Here is a 26,029-nt window from a genome sequence, read left to right on the forward strand (position 1 = left end):
TTATGATTTCTCCAAAATATAAACGTTTTCTAAGGTTTAGATTCTGCAGTTTTTTTTTTTTTTTCCTTTTAGAGTATTCAGCGTGCGTCACCCACTGATACTGCTCGCTATTATTTCATCATGGCATTCACGAGGCTGCAAACATTGTATATCTCAATCTATTTTTAACCCCGATAATACATTTTTTTTTTTTGACTGACACTGCTGTGTGTGTGTGTGTGTGTGTCTGTTACATCTCCAGCACTCTTCAATGCCTGCTTCTTTGTCTTCTGCAGTTGTACTAGCTTCTTCATGTTAAACTTTCAAACCCATATTTTTTTTTTTTTCTCCTTGCGTTCCTGTTCATCAACAAATCTACATATCACTACGTCACTTTCCTGGCGCATGCATGTGGGCGGGCACCTCGAAAATAAAACACTCCAGCCCACGTTTCCAGCTCACCCTTGTCATTTCAAACACTACGGGGCCACGTCTCGATAGTGGGCACAGCAGACGCCACTTCCGCGCAGCATTTTATCGTCAATACGCCACAACACAGCAGAGACTGGTCTCCGTGACGGTGCTTCAAAGGTATTCATTGTTTTTTTTTTTCATTTTCTTCCAATTCGGTGCATTCAATTTGCACCTGCACAATATTCCATAACGGAGTGAAAGGGAGTCACCAAAACCTGCCTTTGGGCGAGAAGAGATTAATACACTACTATTATATACGTGTTCTTGTATTAAATGATTAACTAAGATCAAAATGACGTGCAGTAAAGGAGACATACCAGGCCAGGTCCTCTACCCCAAGAACTTCACGTTGTCAGCGGTAATGTAGGCGAGATGAAACTTATACGTGCAGAGGACACGATTCCCTTCAAGGAAGAGAAGTAGTCCGGTTAATTAGATATGTCCTTCTATGAGACAGACATTTGTGACGTCTCTGGCACGTTTGTAATACAGAGGAAAGTATGTAAGAGGCAATACATTCAGCAGTTTTCCTCAATCGTAAGTGTCCTGATCTGGTGACAGTCTTCCTACAAAACCTGACACCTGACAGGCGCTAGGCAGATTAAAACATTTAAGACTGAAGGGAAAAACGTTGAACACAATGGACGTGAATGCTGGGGGTTACTTCACTATGGACCATGACTTGACGTTTGGAAGAGAGGAAAGCTTTGAAGAGTTACAAAGGCTGAGTATGGAGTCTTGGCTCATCACAGGATTTAAGGCTGAGGGAAAAACGCTAAATACAGTGATGGGTGTTGCAGGTTACTTCATTTCTGGTGCTGGCACTGTTTTTTTCACTGCTTTGCCGCCATGATTCGCGCCAAAGAACATTCACGCTTCAAGTTTTCTGCATCGTGTTGGAAGAGGGCGAAGTGCGGCCTGTGGTGTTTTTTGTTATGCTTGGGTGTCTGTTGGATGGCGGTGCTCTTCATGTCACTGCTTCATCTCTTTCACGGCAAGATTTTTTTTTTTTTTTTTTTTTTGCTTCAACTCTTTTAGTGCTAAACATTTTTGTCTTCTTTTAATTCCCTTCCTGCTACATTTTTTTCTCTCTATTTCAACTCCTTCAATACAAGACATTTTTTCTCTCTCTCTGCTGCAACTCTTTCACTGCTGGGTGATTTTTTTTTCTGCTTTACCCCTTTCAATGCCAGACAATTTTTATTTTCTCCTCAATTCTTTCACTACAAGATTTTTTTTGTTTTTGCCTCAACTTCTTTTATTGATTGCTAGACAAAATTCCTTCTCTGTTTTAAATCTTTCAGCTGCTAGACATGTTTTTACTGCTTCAACTCTTTCACTGCCAGACTATTATTTCTTCATCACCTACATTTTTATAACAATTACTTAGGACATAAGAACACAATGGAAGCAGCAGGGAGCCAGTAGGCCTACATGTTGCAGTCCCATAAGTACACCCGCCTATCATTCTTATTCACAATTTAATCATATCTCCTTTAAAGCTCCCTATTGACTATTTTGCACTGCACTCGCTTAAATAATTCGGCAAGCTAGAAAAGATAATATCAACTTTCTATTCTCGCTTTTTATTTTTGTTTGAATGTTAACAAAGGATGGCTGTAGCAACAAAAGGGTTATTCTTTAAGAGTAGGTAACTTTATTTTACGTGGAGAGAGAGAGAGAGAGAGAGAGAGAGAGAGAGAGAGAGAGAGAGAGAGAGAGAGAGTAACGGAGATGGCGGAAATACGATTAGGAAGAGAAGAAAGGATAGGACTGACTGATTAAAATAACAGAAAAAAGAGAGGAAACGAGAACAAAGGAGAGGAAAGGAGAGAACAGAGCAGATCAGAAAACAGAAAAGCCGAAGTAAGGCGAGGCGAGGCAAGACGAGGCGAGGCAAGGAGAGGAAGGGAGAGAAAGGGAGAGGAGATTATAGGGTGGGCGAAGGTAAAGGAGAGTAAGGGAGAGGGAGGAGGAGAAGAAGGGAGGGAGGGTGATATATGCAAATTTCATTGGAATATATTATAATAACAGAAAGAAATGGCCAGGAAAGGAAAACTGAAAATAAAATCATGGTAGAATCAATTTAGAAATATAGAACAAAATTACGAAAGGAGGAAAAGTGTCTGCGACCAGTAATAAAATAAAAACAATGAAATTGATAAAGCGAAAGAGAAAAAAAAAAGAAAGTTGAAAAAAGATAAGAAATAAGTCAGTTAAGATCGAGAATGTTACAAATGGGAGGCGTAAGAAGAAGAGGAGAAACGAAATAAAAAAAAATACAGATGAGAAAGAAGGAAAAAAATGAGTAACTGAATGGAAAAAGAAAATACTGGACGTCAAATAGAGAAGAGAACACTAAATAAATGAGGTACGAGAAAAAAAATTCCTAGAGGAGGAGGAGGAGGAGGAATGGCGGAAAGTGGAGGAGGAAGAGGGAGAAGAACGAGGAGGAGAGAGAAGATATAAGAGGAGGAGGACGGCAAGGAGGAGAAAGAGAAGGAAACGAAGGACGGCGAGAGAAAGGAGCATGAGCATGAGAAGCAAGCGTGGAAGGAAGGAGTAAAAAAAAATAAAGATGGAGGAGGGGAAGGAAGAACACCACGAGTAAGGAAGGGAAAGAAGGGAGAATTGAGGGATTCTCGACTCTTGTCAGGAGTGTCTCGTGTATCACTGCCTCTTTTAATCGAGTGAGGACGAGGACGAGGCGACGCGGCACAGGAGAGATGGTAGTAGCGGCGCCCCTCATCCCCTGAACCAACCCATCCATTTCCAACTCAAGATACAGAAATAGTATTCAAAATAGTGCCTTTTCCTTAGTAAGAAGAAATAGTGAAGTTCTCTTATTACTTCCGAGCCAACCCAGATCCGTCCCCTCTCTTCTTACAGCCATTTGAGTCCAACTTAGCGCCGCTGGAATCATTGCCCAGTGAGTATTAGGCGAGCCTCCGCATGCATGTTATTCTTGCAAGGAAGTGCCCGTGTGCGCCCTCACAGGCAGGAGACGTGTGCGATGAACTCCTGGCCTGAGAGAGAGAGAGAGAGAGAGAGAGAGAGAGAGAGAGAGAGAGAGAGAGAGAGAGAGAGAGAGAGAGAGAGAGAGACAGACAGACATAGATAAACATACATCAAATGTTCAAGCACAGAAGACCTAAAGTTTAGGCTATCAAGATCTAAAATTTGATCTATTGTTTCTGAAAATAGATATTCCTTGATCGTCAAGAGACGGGCATCTGTTACTCTGCACCAGAGTGTTGTCCCTTGAACAATTCGCCTGTCACTGGCTTCCCGAGGCAATGCATTATTACAAGGCATCTTCTCTTTGCGTCACATTAGAGTTTCTCTTACTTTTTTTGTTTGACTCAGATCCAATTACTTGAAGGTTTCTTCAGACAAAGAGCCTGTATCCGTAAGAAATATTGAACGCTGTTTTCGCAGTTTCACAATGGAGGTTTCAGATTGATAAAAAATAGTAATTGTGAAAAGTGTGGAAACTTTTCTTTCAGTACAGAGTGTCAAGGAAGCTTTCTATAATCTCGTTATGTCTTACTAGTAATTCATTTCTCAGTCCATCTGAAAAATGAATGTACGTCCTCTGCTAGCACGAGCACGAGTCATGAATAACTTTGTAAGTAATGACTGGCTGTTTAGTGCTCCACCAACACTAAATAAAATGTGCTGGAATTCAGAGAATGGCAGTAAAGGAAATGAGGTGTACAAAGAAGATGGTTTCATGTTACCCTCAAGCTGTTTTTGTTATGTATTTTTGTTAATTTTACTTTCCTTTTTTTTTTTTTTACTTTACTTCAGTAAGAAGTCTTTTACAGTCATTGTAGTCAGTGGATTGATCGTCAAAACGTGTTGAGATAAGAATAATACGAGTAAATTCACAATCGACCATCCTTCAAATAACAACGGTTTACAAAATTATATCTAGTAAGTTAACTACAGATTTGGTTCCGCGAGTAACATACCGAGCTGTCCATTCTGGTCTTAGCCGAGTAACAGATGCATCGATAATCCTTAGGAATATCAAGTACCTTAACTCGTAAACCACTGTAGCAACCAGTGTCTGCCAATGCGTTTCGTTATTAAGAATATCTGCAGGACAGGAAAGCTTATGAATGACTGCTTTACTGCGGGACGGAGAGACAAACGATGCGAGTGGAAGCAAGATTAGAAAATCGTACTAAGCATTTTTTGCTATGCATAAGACGGAATGATAAAACACCACTAAAAGAATAATGAATGACTGACGTTATGGGATGAACTTTACTTAATATTCTGGAGCAAATAGTCAGTTGTAGTGAAGAACACATCCATAGATTATCGTTTCTTTAGGATTTCATTAAATATTTTGCTAACAAGTTAACTTACATACGTATATATGTAGGTACTGTATAGAGACAGGGCTTAAATAAACCGATTACAAATCAGTGAAGCTTCACGGCATGGAGACACCGAGGTTGTGAGGCAGTGAGATGGCATAAGAACCTTTCATAGGGCCGAGTACCTTGTCCCGAGCAAACACGCCGCAATCACGTTCTTTGTGATTATTCTTCTCTCTTAAAGTCCATGGTCTGCTAAAAATATGAGTGATCATATTTGGAAACAGATTACCAACACATCAGAGGCCTTTTGATCGAGGGAAAACACTACTCACAGTTCAGTCAAGTTCTGAGCAGGACTGTACGAAAAATAGGGGTTCATATATATAACTATTCTGTCTTGTACTAAATTATCACCATTGTTACATTAAACAAATAATTATATATTCATTAACTTTTTTCATCATTCAGATATACCAACAAAATGCACTGACTCGAAAACTTCCAACAAAAGACTGATGAACCAAACACTAAAACGTCAGCTGTTATTATTATAAACAAAAACATTCTATTACATCGCTTACGCTTCAAACAGAGCTGCCCTTGCATCACAATATTAATTACAACGTGCCGTGTAATTTGACTGGCTAATATATTGTACATACAAGAGCCGTTAGACATGAAAAAGAGGCGTTTTATAAGTATGAGCTCATAGTAAGCCGTGATGAGGAAGCCATACTCTTCCATACTCCTCCTCTTATAGAAAAAGTATAAATTAAACAAGAGTGGCAGAACAATCACAGCATTCCTATACAACTTGTCTTTTCCTGCATATTCTAGAGAGAAAGAGACAAGTAATATAAAAAAAAAATAGTAAAAATGACTGAATGAATAAATAAGATAATCCAAGGAGAAACAGTCCCCTCTGTTCCTCCCCACCCTGCAGGAATGACATGCCTCGCGGGAAGGGTACAAAGGCCTGCACTCTAGTCCCTCTCAGTCGTCATGAGGGACCCACCAGCCTAACCAGGACCCAGTCTGCTAAATCCCCGCGTCTCAGGATGGACAGCACTACAGAGAACAACAATGACAATGAAAGTGATATGAAGTAATAAATTATTGGTATTGTTGTTGTTGTTATTATTATTATTATTATTATTATTATTATTATTATTATTATTATTATTATTATTATTAATATTATTATTATTATCATTACTATCAATATCAATCTCATTATTATTGCTAATGAATTAATACTGTTATTGTTTTTACAGTTATGATAATGATATTAAGGTAATTATTACTGTGAAAATTACCATTTCTGTTTCTGGTGTACTACAACAGTACATCATCACAAACCACAGATGAACAGACTTATTGCAGAGGAATAGTGGAGGCCTTGTACAAAATTAACTCCTCAGAATGGCTTGCTTTCCAACACGTTAAACAATACTGTAAAGTCATTTTACATTTTTTGGGGAAACAAGACGATAAGGATTTGATTTCTTTAATTTTTATACTAAACGCAGAAAACATGATTATTAAACGTGGTCATCTCCCAAGACTATTTTAGATGGCCAGACATGATTAATCGGGTTCTCATGGATGTTTTCCTACTGATAGTGTAGTAGAAATCTCGCTAACCTACTAATTAATAATGAAACAACCTGGACAACCACCATAACTCTCACTAAAGCCAGTAAAAAAAAAAAAAAAGCCGAGATTAGAGCCCGAAACGTTCATGAACACCAAGAATAAACCAGTCACACCTTGGACATGACAAATGCAAACAGACAAATGCCTGCAACAAAGTTAAATCTATTCACCCAAAAATCAGAGAACAAACGAAGAATTACTTGTGGTTTGTTTACAAGAGTGGTTAAGCGTTGCGGCAGAGTAATGAAGCACTCATGGCGGAATAACCCCTCAGAACATATAATGTAATGCCTTGCTTTCGGTCCTCTAATGGAGATTCCTTCGTCAGTGCCGGCAGGAAGGGGAGGCGGCCTTTCCTGACCCAAACTCCTGCTAGAACACGTTGTTGGATGTAATATACATAAGTATCCGCCTGGTGCGCCTTCCTACACATGCCTCTTGACTACGCGAATGTAAAACGAAAGCTTAAGTATTTGAAAATCAGTAAATGTTGTTATGCAGTACAAGAAGCGGGAAAGAGAACAAGGCATCGAAACTCCGGCAATATAGTCTTCTCTTGTTAATATTCAGAACACTGGAAAATTTATTAGCATGAAATCACAAAAGAGAGAGAGAGAGAGAGAGAGAGAGAGAGAGAGAGAGAGAGAGAGAGAGAGAGAGAGAGAGAGAGAGAGAGAGAGAGAGAGAGAGAGAGAGAGAGAGAGAGAGAGAGGGAGGGGGGGGGAAGTAGGTAGATTTTTTTCTAGGCAACATTACCATTTTTAAGAAAATGTAATGCCAAAAAAAAATAAGTGGCAAAAAAAAAATTAGGTGATAATGAAAAAAAAAACTATCCGAAAAAGTGTTAAATATGATCCTGGAGAATATAAAATGATAAAATAAAAAATTCAAGTTTTCTCCTATATTTTAAGCACAAAATTATCTTATCTTCTCCTTAGACCTGTAGATACTCTTCCCTCTTCTTCCCTTCCTTTTCTCCCTCCTCTCCGCCGCACCATCGTTATAACACACTGGCCCACCTCACCAACAGACAACAAACTTTCCACTCAGTCCGCTCCTCGTGTCCCGCCCAGCCCCTGCTCGATCCTCCATGTGAAGGCCCCACCTCGTCCAGCTCAGCCCATCCCTGTCTCTTCCGTCTCGCCAAGGGAAAGACGAGTATGCGAGGCGAGCTGTACTTGGCGCCGGCCCCTCGTCCTTCTTCCAGGGAGGAGGAGGAGGAGGAGGAGGAGGAGGAGGAGAACATGCAACGATACTTTCTTGATACGTCTTTTTCTCGTTTTTAGCGCCTTTGTACAAAGGAATGCACAGAGAGAGAGAGAGAGAGAGAGAGAGAGAGAGAGAGAGAGAGAGAGAGAGAGAGAGAGAGAGAGAATGACCGAAATGACACCATTTCCATAAAAGTACAATCCAACGGCCTACATGCAGTCCAGTACGTATCATGCTCGCACGTGTGAGCAGCAGCACAGGCGAGGCCACACTCCCGCCCCGCTGCGTCACTGTCTGGCGGTGTGCACGCTTCCAATAAGTCACGGACGCCTTGACTTGTGACGGAATTTATTGCATGACACTGGATGGCATCATTTGGATATATATTGCATTCCACAACCACGTCAATGAATACACTGCATTACATTACAACAACACCGATATTATCCAGTCATGTTATGATGCATTCAGGTTTTTTATTCCATAGTGGGATCAAATGAAAATAATTTGCTCGACTTGGTTGTAGTGAAGCATTTGATTTGTCTGTTCCATGTCAGCTTCTATATTGTCTACAGAGAAGTATTTGTGGCTCTGTTAATCATTCCATTCGATACGAGAGAAAGAAAAAAAAAAAAAAAATATATATATATATATATATATATATATATATATATATATATATATATATATATATATATATATATATATATATATATATATATATATATATATATTTTATTTTTATTTTTTTTTTTTTTATGTAGGAAGGATACTGGCCAAGGGCAACAAAAATCTAATAAAAAAAATGCCCACTGAAATGCCAGTCCCTAAAAGGGTCAAAGCAGTGGTCAAAAATTGGTGGATAAGTGTCTTGAAACCTCCCTCTTGAAGGAATTCAAGTCATAGGAAGGTGGAAATACAGAAGCAGGCAAGGAGTTCCAGAGTTTACCAGAGAAAGGGATGAATGATTGAGAATACTGGTTAACTCTTGCGTTAGAGAGGTGGACAGAATAGGAGTGAGAGAAAGAAGAAAGTCTTGTGCAGCGAGGCCGCGGAAGGAGGGGAGGCATGCAGTTAGCAAGATCAGAAGAGCAGTTAGCATGAAAATAGCGGTAGAAGACAGCTAGAGATGCAACATTGCGGCGGTGAGAGAGAGGCTGAAGACAGTCAGTTAGAGGAGAGGAGTTGATGAGACGAAAAGCTTTTGATTCCACCCTGTCTAGAACAGCAGTATGAGTGGAACCCCCCCAGACATGTGAAGCATACTCCATACATGGACGGATAAGGCCCTTGTACAGAGTTAGCAGCTGCGGGGGTGAGAAAAACTGGCGGAGACGTCTCAGAACACCTAACTTCATGGAAGCTGTTTTAGCTAGAGATGAGATGTGAAGTTTCCAGTTCAGATTATAAGTAAAGGACAGACCGAGGATGTTCAGTGTAGAAGAGGGGGATAGTTGAGTGTCATTGAAGAAGAGGGGATAGTTGTCTGGAAGATTGTGTCGAGTTGATAGATGGAGGAATTGAGTTTTTGAGGCATTGAACAATACCAAGTTTGCTCTGCCCCAATCAGAAATTTTAGAAAGATCAGAAGTCAGGCGTTCTGTGGCTTCCCTGCGTGATATGTTTACCTCCTGAAGGGTTGGACGTCTATGAAAAGACGTGGAAAAGTGCAGGGTGGTATCATCAGCATAGGAGTGGATAGGACAAGAAGTTTGTTTTAGAAGATCATTAATGAATAATAAGAAGAGAGTGGGTGACAGGACAGAACCCTGAGGAACACCACTGTTAATAGATTTAGGAGAAGAACAGTGACCGTCTACCACAGCAGCAATAGAACGGTCAGAAAGGAAACTTGAGATGAAGTTACAGAGAGAAGGATAGAAACCGTAGGAGGGTAGTTTGGAAATCAAAGCTTTGTGCCAGACTCTATCAAAGGCTTTTGATATGTCCAAGGCAACAGCAAAAGTTTCACCAAAGTCTCTAAAAGAGACTTTGGTGAAACTTATATATATATATATATATATATATATATATATATATATATATATATATATATATATATATATATATATATATATATATATATATATATATATATATATATATTTTTTTTTTTTTTTTTTTTTCTTTCTTTTTTTTCCGTACTCATTTAAACACCAGAATAGATCTAGGTTAAATTCTCTCTCTCTCTCTCTCTCTCTCTCTCTCTCTCTCTCTCTCTCTCTCTCTCTCTCTCTCTCTCTCTCTCTCTCTCTCTCTCTCTCTCTCTCCGCCTTTAGAAAGACAATAAACAACTGAAGGAGAGTCCGGTGTTTTTATTAATTATTTTGAGTCGGCATGAGGAACTTCCAGAAAGTTAATTTTCTTTCATAAATCTAAAGTTCAAGATAATTAGTTTCCTCGAAAGGTAATTCACTAAAATCTACTTCACCTGAAAATTAATTGATGGCTAAATTTGTGAGTTTTTTGTAACTTTATATTCATCATTACTTGTAAGGTTTGTGTTTAATTGAAGTTTTAAAGATAAACAATTTGTGGCCCACCTTTGCATATCTTCTACCATTATTTCCCTGGTTACAACTTTCCTGAATTAAGTAAATGGATGCTTCCCATTTTCCATGCCTCGATGCGTAAGACTTATATTTGCTCATAGTATGTCCAATTTACTTATGCATGTATCTTCGCTATCTTCGCTCTCTCATATATTTTACTGATAAACTCTGGAAATCTCAGCTGCTTCTGTTTTTCTTCTTCCTACGACTCAAACTGTTTCACAAGAGCAGTACCAATAGCTCTCCGAAACTAAACTGGCCAGCTTATGGGAGCTACATATTGAGCGGTGTGTCATCTCATTTGTGTAGCCTTAGCCAGACTCCATGACTCACAAAAATAAGATATCTTTTTGAACGAGGCAGTGGACACGATAGGTATGTTTCTGTTATAAGAGACCATCACTCGGCCGCTCAGGTGACCCTGCGTTCACAATATAAATGACAAGGTACACATACACAATCACGAGTGAACGTGTTTTAGATAAGTACACGAGTGTTCATTGCTGCATAAATGAAATCTTGTGCATTATGGATCACGAGTTTAAGTCTTTTAAATAAAAAAAAAATATATATATATATATATATATATATATATATATATATATATATATATATATATATATATATATATATATATATATATATATACATTCCCTTGGACTGGTAATAATTTCCTTCATGTTTCTGAACACTTTTCTTCACAATTCTGATCATGTTTTATTATAAGCGAGATGAAATACTGTATTCTTTATATGACAGTAATTTCAGCACTTGGAAATTCATCAGGAAGCAGTAAGGCGGCTGCGGCAGAGTGCACGTAATGGCCGCCATTACTCCTGCTGCCTCCTGTTTCTCGCCGCAAACTGTTATAGGCTTGTGTGATTTTTATTCCTGTCTAAGGAGGAATTTTATATCGCCGAAGAAATAACTTTTCCAGCACACACACACACACACACACACACACACACACACACACACACACACACACACACACACACACACACACACACACACACACAGACCAAACCAGGCAACGCAGAGGTAAAGTAGAAAGACGGTTTTTGTCTGGAATTCGCATTGTTGTCACGTCCTCTTGAATGCTATCCATGAGCCGCATCCGCGCGCGCACACACACACACACACACACACACACACACACACACACACACACACACACACACACACACACACACACACACACACACACAGACAGACACACACACACGGGGTTTCAAGGTTTATTGTTATAGTACTGAACGCTCCATTGCCTTGATATACGCACATGTGAGGCAACAAGGACATAGGAAGCTGATTATTTCCAGTTTTCCAGTAGCAATTAAAAAACATTACTTATGTAAGCTGAGCATTATAAAACATTTCGTGATCTTAACTCGACTGCTTTTTAGCATACTCTAGAAAACGTTATTGGGTTTTTAAGAGCGTTTTCCATGATTGTAGAGAATGTCAAAACCAGCATAAAACTCCACTGTTGTTAACATACTCTAGTAAAAGTTACAGGGGTTTTTAAAAATGTTTTCCATGCTCCCAAGGAATGTCAAATATTCAGCATTGTAAGCAAGAAGACACCCATGGAAACCAGAATGATAACATCTGCTTTGATGAATGTTACTGGGGTTTTTAAGAATGTTTTTATTATTCTACGCTGTCCGTATCAAAACACCTGTGAACACCCATATGATAATCTTTGGTTTACTGAATGTTACTGGATTTTTCTAGGGCGACTTCATGATTTTAATAAAAAAAAAAAAAAAGAAAGAAATTAGTGTCAAAAGGAAGAAAAAAACACGCGGGGCAGACTGTGCCAGCACGTGAACACGAACCTTTCTCCAAGGTATACCAATTCATGCATTTACAAGGAAAAATAAGATTGAAAAATACCTATGAACACTGTATTCCGTAAAACAATAACAGTAGATGAAATTAATAAAAAGATACACTTGATTCTGAGATATGTGAACCATAACTTAAAAAAAAAAAAAAAAAAAAGAGCATGCATGTTTACACCACTTGGCGCATAAATCCAAGCCGCCGTATTGTCACAGCATGCCAGACTGGATTAAAAGCCATCATGTATAATGTATCGCTCCTATCAACTACTGCTTCACACAAAAATTAATCAACAAGAAAAAAAAAAAAAGAAAAATGACGGTGTGTTTACACACACCTACATCAATACTTGGGCGTCAGTGTTGGCGGGGAGACGTGCACGGAAAGTAACCTATGCTTGATAGCATGTTTCCACCTAGAGTATTATTTCCTAAATCTCCATGCAATGAACTTGGTGGTGTGACTGTTCTACCAATAACTCCATTGGACAACAAAGATTTGACTTTTCTGGTGCTTTATGTACAATTATCTTAACTACTTTTTTTTTTTTTTGTAATTTGGTTTCTTCTTAATCACCTGCAGAGCTTTTGAGCTGACTTTTTTTTTTTTTTTAGCCAACTGGCGGATTTTTGAGTCACCTCGTGTGTGTTTCAATCAGCTGCAGTGTTTTTCTTATCTGGTCTGTTCTGAACAGCTCGCTGTCGACTGTGTTTTCATTTATATATATATATATATATATATATATATATATATATATATATATATATATATATATATATATATATATATATATATATATATATATATATATATTTTGTTAGCTGGAGTATTTTCAAGTTAGCTGGTGTGTTTTTGAGTGACTAATGTGTTAAATCAACGGCAGTGTTACATTATTTTTTTTATTTTTTTTATTTATTTATGTATTTATTTTATTTTTTTATTTATTTATTTATTTTCTAATTTATCTAAATATATAATTTAAAAAGCCAGCTGCTGTTATTTGAGTTCCGCCCTGCAGCAAACAAGCCAATATCGTCCTGAGACCAGTAATTGTTGGGCGCAATTGGCGGACCGCGTCTGGTAGACAGAAAAGTGACGGCCAACTTTGAGAACGGTTTATACTCGCGGCCAGAGCTTTGGAGCCACTGATACCAGCTGAGAGAGAGAGAGAGAGAGAGAGAGAGAGAGAGAGAGAGAGAGAGAGAGAGAGAGAGAGAGAGAGAGAGAGAGAGAATCTATACAAAGAGATACGAGTAAATATTGAAAATTGTAAAAGCCTGTCAGCTTACCAACGACTGGTCTAAACACTACAATTCCTAGTAACCCTGGAATTTCCAAAGAAAGCAAACGATGCGCGTGTACACATGAAGCAAAACTGTCAGCGTTCCTTTTCTTTACGTGGTCAAAGCTGCACTTAGGGCGATTTTTAGAGAACGTTTTTTTTTTTTAAGCAGACGTGTTTGTGTTTGACGAGTATCTCCTCCACGTGACTTCATAAGAAGACGCAAATGTAAGTCTATCAAGCACTGCCTTATAAGGATAAACACCTAACTGTAATAGCACCAGGTGAGTGAAAAGCCGCGATATCGAGTTCTCAGGTAGCCAGGTAGCGAGGAGCCGTGTGGTGGTCTGTTCCCTTTGGTGTTGTTGAGAAAAGGGAGAAAAAAAAAAAAGAACACGAAGAACGTAAGAAAAGGAGTAAGATAACGAATCAAGACAGGAAATTAGAGGAGCAACAGGAGGAAATAAAGATGTGAAAGAGGAAATTTACGTATTCTGCTCCATCCACCACCTCCCATTTTTCTTCCTATTCCTCTTTTGGTAGGACGTGAGGAAAACGATGGTGGAGGTAGTACAGAACAAAAAGACACACTCCTAGCCCTCATGACACACGAGGAGGATGGAGCAACGGATCAAGGCTATAAATGTATTACATGCTGCACTGTGTCCTGTTTCCTAGACTACTCCTCAGGGCACATGTATGCCTGTCAATTGTTTTAAGTCTTAGAGGAAGTGGCAGTATACGTAGATGTGATACAGCTGACTGTAATCCCAAGCATTGCATCATTTTATCCCTGAAATTTAACAGGCTCTACTGAAAGTTATTCGTGTTTTTGATGAGTGTTTTCATAGTTGTAGTGATAATTTAGCAAGAATTTTTCATTAATGTAATAAAAACAATAATAATAATAATAATAATAATAATAATAATAATAATAATAATAATAATAATAATAATAATAATAATAATAATAATAATAAAACTTTAATTCATTTCACAGCTGGGAAACAATTTAAGTCGTTCACTGCTACCAATCTTTGCTAATGTCTCTTTAATGATGGCGGCCATTCATTTGTAAGCCACGTCAACTCATTCATGTTAGAAAATCGTTGCATTTTCCTTTAATATATGAAAGTACTTGTCTTTTTATGGATGAAAATGTTTTGACTATATTCATAATTCACAATGCGTCACGTACACAGACTTAACTGTCTGAGACCGCACACTGTCACGCACACCATTAAGAGGAACACCGCCGTCTGAAACAGGAAGAAGAAACGACCTCATCAAAAGTAAACAGAAAGAGGAAAACAGAAGACCCAGACAGTAAGCAGAACACGCCAAGGAGTGCCGATATGAAGGCTGCACTCCCACCCAACAACTCAACTCACCTTCTTAAACGACTGACTGCCTGGCTCAACCTTCTTGCTTGTCGAATGTGCATTAATTTTACACCATAATATATATATATATATATATATATATATATATATATATATATATATATATATATATATATATATATATATATATATATATATATATATATATATATATATATATATATATCCCAACAAGGAAAAACATACGAATAACTACCGTAACATCAGCCAAGCCAGTCGATCCTACCACACTTGCTTATCATTGTTACCACTATTAATGATTTATTATAGCGGTAGACTTAAAAATAGGATAGTCTTGAATTTGACAAATAGACGTGCAAGCTGACTGTTGCAATTCACGGCAACCTCCATGCCTCACCACTTCTACGAGCAAACTAGCAGACTGAATACCAAATGACACCAAATAACTTGCATATCAGTAATTATACATCATCACTAGCAACACAAGATACTTCCTGGGCGACCCCACCCCACCCCACCCACCTCTCTCTCTCTCTCTCTCTCTCTCTCTCTCTCTCTCTCTCTCTCTCTCTCTCTCTCTCTCTCTCCAAACAAAGACTAGACCTGTACAAAGACCAAAACACCGCTGCAACATCCCCGTGCTGCCTATAATAGGCAAACCGACACCGTGCACCAAACGTTAACAAAAAACAGCAGCAGCAGCAGCACCGTCAAGCAGACATGACACACAACATGAAAGAAAACGGGGAGAGCACTGACAAAGAGAATGACAGACGCACCGCACTTCAAGGTCTCGTCAGCTGTGTCAAAAGAGAGAAAAATAGCGGAGGGGATAAAAGACAAAAGCCATACCTGACATGCTGAAGGACTTTGAGGAGGATAGGGGAGAGGGGACGCCGCAAGTGAAGGCACAAGGAGCACTGGGGCCGCTGGTGGGCGCTGGCTGGCGGCCTTCCAAACTATATATCTTGATCGGCTGCTCTGGGAGGGAGAGGAAAAAAAGACGACAATTCTTTTAGTTATCCTTCGTCTTTCCCTGACTAGTGACACCTGAGGCCACGATAATGTGCCCCGCGGGTGTCGCTAGTGGTGTGGCGATGGTGGTGTGGGAATGTAAGTGTGGTGGTGGTGGTGGTGATGGTGGTGTTATCAAAGGTGTGGTAGTATTGGTAATGTGGTGCAAATGGTTACTGGTGTCGCAGTGTTGTTTTATATGAAATGTTATAACACCCTTAACCCTTCTATTCCGGTGATTAAACTATTTTCCCATAAGCCATGACGGGGAAAAATCATAAACCTAGAAACTGTCAGAAGACTGTTTAAATACTAATATTTTTTTTTCTCTCTGTGTTATTCTGAATACAATGATGTACTTTGTAGCTCCATGTGATCTCTGAAAAGGTTAGTTATGGCTTATCAAGGATCTCGCTGTGTGATCCGTCAACCAGAAACAGCCCAGGGAAGACACACACACACACACACACACACACACACACACACACACACACACACACACACACACACACATATAATAATAGGGAAGGATCTGAGATCCTTCGCTATTATCAGGCTATCCGTGTCCTTCGCTCTTATCAGGTCCCTTGGCTCTTATCAGGGTGCTTTCCACACGGCGGGTCGCACGGGTTACCAAGTGTCGCCCTCAGAATGGGAGAATAGCTTAGTTACCGCTAAATATACAGAGCTAGTGGCAACACTACGGGTGGAAACAGATGCCAGACACTTCCACGCGCCATCTGACTCGAGAAACCGCGCTTGGACCTCAAAATTGAGGCGCGAAAATTCTTGATTACGGGAACGATCGCCGTCGCTACGGACGCACTGATGCAATCGTTCATATATGATCACCGGAATGAAAGGGTTAAATAGCAGAGGTAGTGCCTTACTGCTTATATTTAAAGGGATGGAAAATATAATTACAAGCATGACTACAAACTAGCAAAATGTACAAAAGAGTTAAGTGCACAGACATTACACAGTCTCAAGAGATGGCTGGATAAATTGATGGATGATGATGACAGATGGCCTGGCCTGATGGCGGAGAGCTGTCAGAAATATCGATCTCATATGTACATTGAAAAACATATCTAGAGAAAAAGATGTTATGTGGTAAGCAGTAGTTATGCTCTTCTTAATTAATATTGTGTGAGTTTTAAATGTGACAATGAAGCCACGTGTTGGGAAGTCCAGTTAGCAAGAATCAGCTTGAAGTTGAGATCCTAGATCTCTATTTCAGCACTTCATCCACCATCCGAACTCCATTCCAAAACTGAAATTACAATGCGCTTTAACTCCTGCATAAATGTAAAGTGGAAGTGTTGAGCCAAGGCACTGCAGGATGAAGGAGAGATAGAGCAATGAGTTATGAGCAAAGACGTGAGATAAGTCGCTGTCTTCAATTTAAAACCTATCGGCGGATGAATATTATGTCTTTTCAACAACAAAAGCCCTTTACGGTATATATTTAGGAAATTTTACGTAATAATTTCCTTCTTCCACAGCTTTATTTCCTATATATACGAAAATAGATCGGCAAGTGGGAATTATACACATGCTGCATCCAACTTCATTTCACGGTTTCATTTTCCAATACGCCAATAGGGGGAGATAAACGTGTGGTGGCAAATTATGTTAGGGAGAGTGTATGGGTGTTGCAGTGTGATAAGGCCACCATTAATACTCATGTACACACACACACACACACACACACACCACAAGAAAACAAATAAAAAAAAACTTTCCCCTTTTCCCTTTCCCAAGCAAACGCAGAATCTCTACTTGGAATCGCCGTGAAAAATATTCCCCCCGAAGATAAGAGGCGGCAGAACAGGTCCGCATGAAAAAGGAAGAACATGAATTTCCTTGAGGCATAGTTTGCTTGCCACGTCGGGATTAGATAGTTCCCAAGTGCCGGTCCCCGATATCAGGAAGAATGGAAGCAGGAGGAGGAGGAAGAGGAGGAGGAGGAGCAGAAAAAAAAGGAAAAAGGAAAAAAAGAAATAACGGAAGAAAAAGAAAGGAAATTAAGAAACAAGAAAAGAAGACGGACAGTTATAATTTACACACACAAAGAGAGAGAGAGAGAGAGAGAGAGAGAGAGAGAGAGAGAGAGAGAGAGAGAGAGAGAGAGAGAGAGAGAGAGAGAGAGAGAGAGAGAGAGAGAGAGAGAGTCTAAAAATAGTCAAAATAACCAAAGAAAGTAAATCCTCTTTTCTAGACATTGATACGGAATAGCTGCAATTGATTCATCAGGAAAGAGACATCAAAAGACCTGAAAAGAACCGACCAACATATTCACTATCTCTGCTACACAAGTATTTCACAAACTATTCTCTAATAGAGTTACTGCAACGCTTGATCTCACTCCTTCCTGCGACTCCCGTTAGGGGTCGCCACACCAGACCACCAGTCACCATTTCACTGTCTTCTTCGTTTTCTGTTGCAATAATTCAACACAGCACACAGGATTCAGGAGGCGTTGTGCAGCTCACGAAATCCATGTGAAATATTTCGAATAAATAAATCCACAATGCGTGGCTTTAGCTGAGCAAGAAAAATATCCTCAACCATATATACACCTTCGGAGTGACCGAAACACTGGGGAGGATTGAGGTTAGGGTACATGTGAATGCACTGGAAGACTCATACGAGGTACAAAGTAATATGTCGAATAAATGAATCCACAATGCATGACTTCCACTGATCAAAAAATGCCCCCGATTCTGTAAAAACCTTAGCAGTTATTGAAGCAATGAGAAGGAGAGGAATAGAGGAGACATGTCAAAGTATTGCAAGTCTGATGCAGGAGGAGGACACACACACACACACACACACACACACACACACACACACACACACCACCGCGACCTGCTTCCCTGCGACTCACCGCCGCCGCGACGAGCCCTAAGCGCATGTGCCAAGCTGGTCCCCATCAGAGGCTGCACTGACCGTTACAAGCACATCGCCGTCCCACTCTAGTCAGGCTGTTTAATAACCACTCATGTTACTGCTACTCTTGTTTGTCATTCTAGTTAATTTTATCTTCTTATATTGTTTTAATTTCTCTGTTCTTAATTTTGCCCTTTTACCTTTCATTGTTATTGTCTGCCTCATAATTTGCCTCTGGTTTGGTGGTATTCTCATTCGTTTTAAGGTTTTCTTTCTACCACCAATGTATATTTTCAGCTGTTGGCTGCATATATATATATATATATATATATATATATATATATATATATATATATATATATATATATATATATATATATATATATATATATATATATATATATATATATATATATATATATATGGAGCACCGGCCAAGGGCAACAAAAGTGCAATAAAAAAAGGGCCCAATGAAGTGCCGGTCCCCGGACAAAGGCGAAAGCGTTAGTCAAAAATTACAGGATAAGTGTGTTGAAACCTCCCTCTTGAAAGAGTTCAAGTCATAGGAAGGTGGAAATACAGAAGCAGGCAGGAAATTCCAGAGTTTACCAGAGAAAGGGATGATTGAGAATACAGGTTAACTTTTGCATTAAAGAGGTGGACAGAAAAGGAGTGAGTGAATGAAGAAAGTCTTGTGCAGTGAGGTCGAGGGAAAAGGGGAGGTTAGCAAGAGCAATTAGCATGAAAACAGCGGTAGATGGTAGCAAGATAAGCAACACTGCGGCGATGAGAAACAGGCTGAAGACAGTCAGTTAGAGGAAGGAGCTAACAAGACGAAAAGCTTTTGATTCCATCCTGTCTAAAAGAGCCGTATGAGTGGGACCCCCCTCCTCCCCCCAAGATACATGTGAAGCATACTCCTTACATGGACGGATAAGGCCCGTATATAGAGTTGGCAGTTGGGGGGTTAGGGGGTGAGAAAACTGGCGGAGACGACTCAGAAAGCCTAACTTCATAGTTGTTGTTTTAGCTAGAGGTGAGATGTTAAGTTTCTAGTTTAGATTATAAATAAAGAACAGACTGAGTATGTTCAGTGTAGAAGAGGGGGACAGCTGAGTGTCATTGAAGAAGGGGCCCCCGATAGTTGTCTGGAAGGTTGTGCCGAGTTGATAGATGGAGAGAAAAAAAAAAAAGGTAATTGAACAACACTTAAGTTTGTTCTGCCCCAATCAGAAATTTTAGAGAGATCAGAAGTCTGTCGTTCTGTGGCTTCCCTGCGTCTATCAGTAGCATCTATCAATAAACCGTTGATTAATAATAATAATAATGATAATAATAATAATAATAATAATAATAATATTATTATTATTATTATTATTATTATTATTATTATTATTGTTATTATTATTATATCACAAAAAATGTAACAAAGCTACACTAAATGTACTTGCAAAACTAAAACCGTAAAATTAGAGAAGAACGGAGCAGGTAAATGCAAAGTAGTTCACCTGCGTCCACGTCTCCCTCTCTTTGTAATCCAGGTGATAATGTACGTCAATCACCTGCATTATGTATTGATTTCAGGCAAACACGGTTTTTTACTCAACCCCCCTTAACTTTACCATGGCCAATATGTTGTTCTCTTCCGGGATTAACGAAATCCGTCTTCCTGCATTGCTTTTGTTTTAACAGCCAATATGAATTATATATATATATATATATATATATATATATATATATATATATATATATATATATATATATATATATATATATATATATATAAACCACTGGGGACTATCCTCTCAAAGTCTGGATTCTTATCTCGACTATTTTTAAGTCTGTATTGAAAGTTGTTTATATTTTCGAAGTTGGTCTCATTGTTCTTGTGATAATTCATCTGACTGGGCAGTTTTGAGGCTCTCCAGAAAGCTTTTATGATTAAAATTCTAGCTTAATAAGGATTGTGTACTATCACTGGGAACAGTCACCATACGATCATCACAGAAGCATCTGGCAATGGTCTAAATAGTAGAAAAATGTGTCTATTTCTTTCTGCATCATGACATCAGCTTGATTTACACAGAAAATCATTATACATAATTATTTTCAAATGTTTACAATAAGATTAGTGACAAAGGAGCTAAAAAATGTAATCTAGTTATTCATCTATTTTTCCCTTTTTCTACCCTAATTAAGAACAGGCAATTTTGGGGAGAAGTGGGATTTTTTTTTCTTATATCAGCAATAAGAAGAAATCGGTTCTAAAATGATGGAATGTGACTGGAACGGACTCATTAATCCGACAGTTTGTAATGGCATGAATTGTTACATTATAGTTTACTCTCTCTTTCCTTCTTTCCTCACGTACAGCGTGGGACCCAGGCTGAGGTCAGCTGGGTTTCCATATAAATTTTCATCTCTTTTTCCTTCTCCTGTAGCTTGCGCCGTAAAAATCACTCTTAGTTCAGCATCGTTTTCACGACTCAGTATGGGAAACGAGTTGTAGCCGTACATAAATGTATATTACTCTAGTTAACTTTTGGTGACACTATATATGTATACTGTATCATGATGTGTTCTGTTTAGTACTATCATGACACTATACATGTATACTGTATCATGATGTGTTCTGTTTAGTACTATCATGTATTATGTACTTTTTAACATACGTAACAACAGTATTAGGAAAGGTCCCTGTATTGGCTACCTGGCCACCATGATATGAAGCTGAAGGTGAAGCTGCCGGGTGGAGTGCCGGTGGGCGAGGTGGGCAGAGAGGGCTCGCGAGAGTTCCAAGCCAGACGTGGTGTCTCTGTACATACTTGCACCTAAGGAACCAAATGAGTGTAAAAGCCACAACGTGTTTGTTATAACACCCTTACAGAGCTTCTGATCCATTAAAGAAACAGACAGTGAGAGAGAGCGAGAGAGAGAGAGAGAGAGAGAGAGAGAGAGAGAGAGAGAGAGAGAGAGAGAGAGAGAGAGAGAGAGAGAGAGAAAGAGAGAGAGAGAGAGAGACCGGAGCGAGAATGACACATAGGTGAGTAACATTACATGTGACTGTAACAAGTTAGTGGTGAGTCAATGTGCAGCCTTAAGAGAAGACTAGATAAAATTATGAATAAGGACAACAAACGGCTATGTTTTATTCAGGAAATGGTCTCTTGCAACTTCCACCATTTTCTTGTTCTGAAGAATGGGTTAAGAAAAGGACTTGATGGATAACGTCGCTTTAACTCCCACACCAGCCACAGTGCAGTTGTCAGACACAGTGACATCCTCTAAACTGTTCATCATGTGACAAAAACACCACCATCAGTTTGGCACTAAATTAATGAGCGATCCGTGCCATGAGAACCTGTTTGTCTCGCGGCGTCACATCCCGCCCAACAGTCCGTCACCAGCCGGACTGGTTCCTATTAGTGGAGCAACACCTGACCACTGCAGTCCATCACATCACTTGCTACGATGCCCTTCTGAATTTTACATTAATATATCACCTGCTATGCTTTCCTTTGTATTTTGTGTTTTTGTTTCTATGACATGTACTACACAATTGGCGACATATTTATACATCCCAACTGTTAATTTTTAAAAGGTGTTTTTGGTTACATACTCTGTTGTTTCCCTGTATTCTGATCACACTGTCGTGTTCACGAGAGTTTCTCCTACTTAATGTCATAACATATTTCAGCATTCAATGATTAACTACTGAAAATACCGAGCACAAGTAAAACATGTTAGACTTTTTTTAACATCTTCACAGTTCTACTCGTCGTAATACCATTTCCTTTCCTGTTTTGTCAAGTTTTTACCACAGACCTTGATTCTACAGTCACTGCTGAGTCTGATGGTGTCAACCAAGACTGGCTATCCCGTATATGAAAGAAGCTATGGCAAATAATGTGCGTTCGAGCGTTCGATCTACACTCTACAGTGATGAGGCGATAGCTGCGCGAGTTGCGAGGCACAAGAAACCTTCGCTCACATGCCGATAAATCGAAATATGCAAAATACGGGAAAACGCTCACATGCAGATAAATTGAAATATGCAAAACGGCGAGTCATGAAATAAGAAAGATGCGCCATCAAAAGTTACATAGTAAATAGAGTTTCCGAGACTGAAATCAGAATTCTTATATGCGATGGACACCAAAAGGTGCTCCTGGGCAAATCATCGCTGTACCCTCCAGGGGCCAGGCGGAGCGGTGGGTTGTAGAGATGTGCCGTAACAAAATTAGAAGCCCCTCGCTCCGGTCGGGGAATTGGAAGCTTCTCGCTCCGCTCGAGGGAATAAGTTAAATTAGAAAATATGTTGTAAACTCGTATTTCCATATCATTTCTGATACGGTGTTATTTCAACGTTGTATTTGATTTTCTCGTGTCTAGTTTCTGAGGGAATATTTTCATAGACGCGCACGCACGCACGCACACACACACACACACACACACACACACACACACACACACACACACACACACACACACACACACAACGGACAAACCGTACTTTATTTTCACCCACCCACACACAAACATGGATGAACAGTATTAATTTTATGGTACTATGTTTCTCTCTCTCTCTCCTCTCTCTCTCTCTCTCTCTCTCTCTCTCTCTCCTCTCTCTCTCTCTCTCTCTCTCTCTCTCTCTCTTTTGAGGCACTAAGGTTGTTATACACACACACACACACACACACACACACACACAAACAAATCCACAAACTTAACACTGCTCCACCTCAGTTTCACAGCAGCAGGAGGGCTCAATGCGTAAAAAAAAAGTAGGCTTGTGGCAACTTTTCCTTATATAGCAACAATTACGTCTACTTAAGGAGCTATATCAACAATTACGTCTATTTAAGGAGCTGGTGTCGAGGCTGGCAGTTGTTAGTGGTCAGCTCGTGCATTAGTGGTGTCACTGATACTGTGGGTGATTGAGAGAGTTACCGCTAAGAACTGCCATTGAATTTGAAAGTCAGGGGGACACGGGACTGCAGGTTAAGTTTGGGGACAAAGGTAGAGAGAAGAGACTGAGGTGGTTTAGATACAGAAGGAAAGGCGAGATGGATGTGGTTTGGCGATGTGCTGAGGAGAGATACAGGAGATGAACCCAACAGGCAAGGGGAAGAGAAGAAAACCAAAGCGAAGGGATGACTTGAAGGAAAACATGGGAGTGATGGGGTATAAATTCAAATCAGTTTATTTTCCCCACAATGTGATCGTTATGACACTTGTTGGTAGACGTAGAACTGAGGTTACTAATATAACATTAAAAAATAATAATAAAACGTAAAAAAAAAAAAAATTCAAACAATACCAATAATGAAACGTTACTGAAATCAAATCAAGACCCAGGCATGAAAGGGAACAGCAGAGATAGACACACGTGCTCCGCTCTGGTGGCTCCTAAAAAGAAATGGCCCAAAGAAGAAGGTACGAGTGATTTCTACGTTGTCTTCTGCAATGTGAGGAAGGAAGTTATGTGAGGCAAGTGCATGTATTAATGGTAACGTGTTTTCTTTTTTTTATCGCTTATGTGCGAAGAAGGCTGTCCGCAAGAAAAAAAGAACCTGAGAACATAAGGGAAGCTGCAGGAAGCAATAAGGACAATCAAGGACAACAAATAAAGGAAAAGATCCTGTTAATTGCTGACAAAAAAAAAATACAAACGGGTTTGCTCAGTTTTAGCTCCACAGGAAGTCTTGATAATCCTTAAGCTTACGACTACTACCACTCCTCAGACTTAGTGAAATGGTTTGGTGGAAGTTTAAAATATAAATCTGAAAGGCACCACTGACAGAAAAAAGAAGTAACAGTAGTTCAAGTCTTTAAGTCCATCTTGATATATGTCTCAATAAAACCGTGTACGTTTCTTTGTATAAAATAACGTCGTTGAGAGAGAGAGAGAGAGAGAGAGAGAGAGAGAGAGAGAGAGAGAGAGAGAGAGAGAGAGAGAGAGAGAGAGAGAGAGAGAGAGAGAGAGAGAGAGAGAGAGAGAAAGATATGAAAATTAATGTACGGGAAGAACACAGCATTTCACATTACAAGCACTGAGATCTACACGGAACTACACAAAACTTCACACATTATGTAATGATAAGAATAAAAAAAAAAAAAAATATTGAAAGTAAAGTTGCCACACTGACAAATTAGAATTGCATAATGATAAATAAGATAAATAAGATAAATAAGATAAATAAATAACATCGAAAGAATAATATTTTTTTGCTTCATCGAAATTATGTAATGATGAAAAATATAAATGGTAATGAATAAAAAAAACTTATTACAGGTAAAATTTAACATATCAGATAAAAAAAAAACACCAACTAAAAAAAAGAAAAAAAAAAAAAAAACACTGGTAAAAACTAGAATTAAGCCACGTGATAAAAGTATTTGACCGCCATGATGGATATAAAGAGGGAGGGATATAGGCAAGAGTCTCGGGGTTAGTAACCTGGAAAGGCTTACGTAGAAGTAATGGATTAAAGCTTCATAAAAACAGAGAGATGAAAAGAACATATTAAAAAAAAAAAAAAAAAGAAGGTTTCTAAATAGAGTGGATGACTAGAATAGACTCCGAATATGTACGGATACTTAAAATGGAAATTTGAAAGTACATTGGTAGAGATGATAGCCGGACAAGTTATACATGTTATATACAAAGACTAAGATGGGCATGCTTTTTTTCCTTAACTTTGCTTATGTTTTCATGTTGTGCAATAATTGAACACCTGGATAAACAACACCTGCATAGAGAAACATGAGGAAAGAGGTCAACACAAGGGAGGTCAGCGCGAGGAGCAGCACACTGGACGAAGGGACATCGATAAACACCGACATGGGCGATGGAGAGCGTCAATAAATACATCGTAAGAAGCAGATGGAGGCGCTCCAGAAACACCAGACGACAAGTACAAGGGACGGGAAGCCATTACTGTCGTCCCACTGAGGGAGTGTCGACCGCGAGTTACTGCCTCCATTATTACCTTGATTGCTCCTCTCTCTCTCTCTCTCTCTCTCTCTCTCTCTCTCTCTCTCTCTCTCTCTCTCTCTCTCTCTCAACTTCAAACATTAAATTCACCACAGTCACAGCAAGGCCAAATCAATGTTCTGACAAAAAGTACAGGGGACATTTGCGTCTAAAATTAGTCCTGCATCCGTATTGAGTCAAAGTAATGGGCAGTATATGAATTACTTGTTACTCATACATGACCTTGATTCGTGTGACATCAGCGACTCTCCATCAAGTACCTGTGGCAAAGACTTCAGATTCCTTGCACAGAGGAGTGAGAAGAAGCGTGCAAACTCTCTAGACACCACCAGCGATACTTGACCATTCACGGCCGACCATCACTATCGTCTGCTGTTAAGGAAGTGACACATTGTTCTCGTATATCTTGTTTATATTGATTTCATAATGTG

General features: G+C 39.2%; 1 long non-coding RNA gene across 1 annotated transcript in view; it reads right to left on the reverse strand.

Annotated features, from left to right (window-relative positions):
- Positions 1 to 5,280: 5,280 nt before the first annotated feature.
- The window catches only part of LOC135098939 (uncharacterized), a 64,298-nt gene continuing 43,549 nt past the window's right edge, over positions 5,281 to 26,029 (reverse strand). The window contains exons 3-4 of the long non-coding RNA XR_010267510.1: positions 15,548 to 15,676; positions 5,281 to 5,852 (exon numbers count right to left, since the gene is read on the reverse strand). This is a non-coding gene — a long non-coding RNA (uncharacterized LOC135098939). The remainder of the gene's footprint in view (positions 5,853 to 15,547; positions 15,677 to 26,029) is intronic.

This window comes from Scylla paramamosain, unplaced genomic scaffold (genome assembly GCF_035594125.1).
Source record: "Scylla paramamosain isolate STU-SP2022 unplaced genomic scaffold, ASM3559412v1 Contig93, whole genome shotgun sequence".
Taxonomy (NCBI): domain Eukaryota; kingdom Metazoa; phylum Arthropoda; class Malacostraca; order Decapoda; family Portunidae; genus Scylla; species Scylla paramamosain.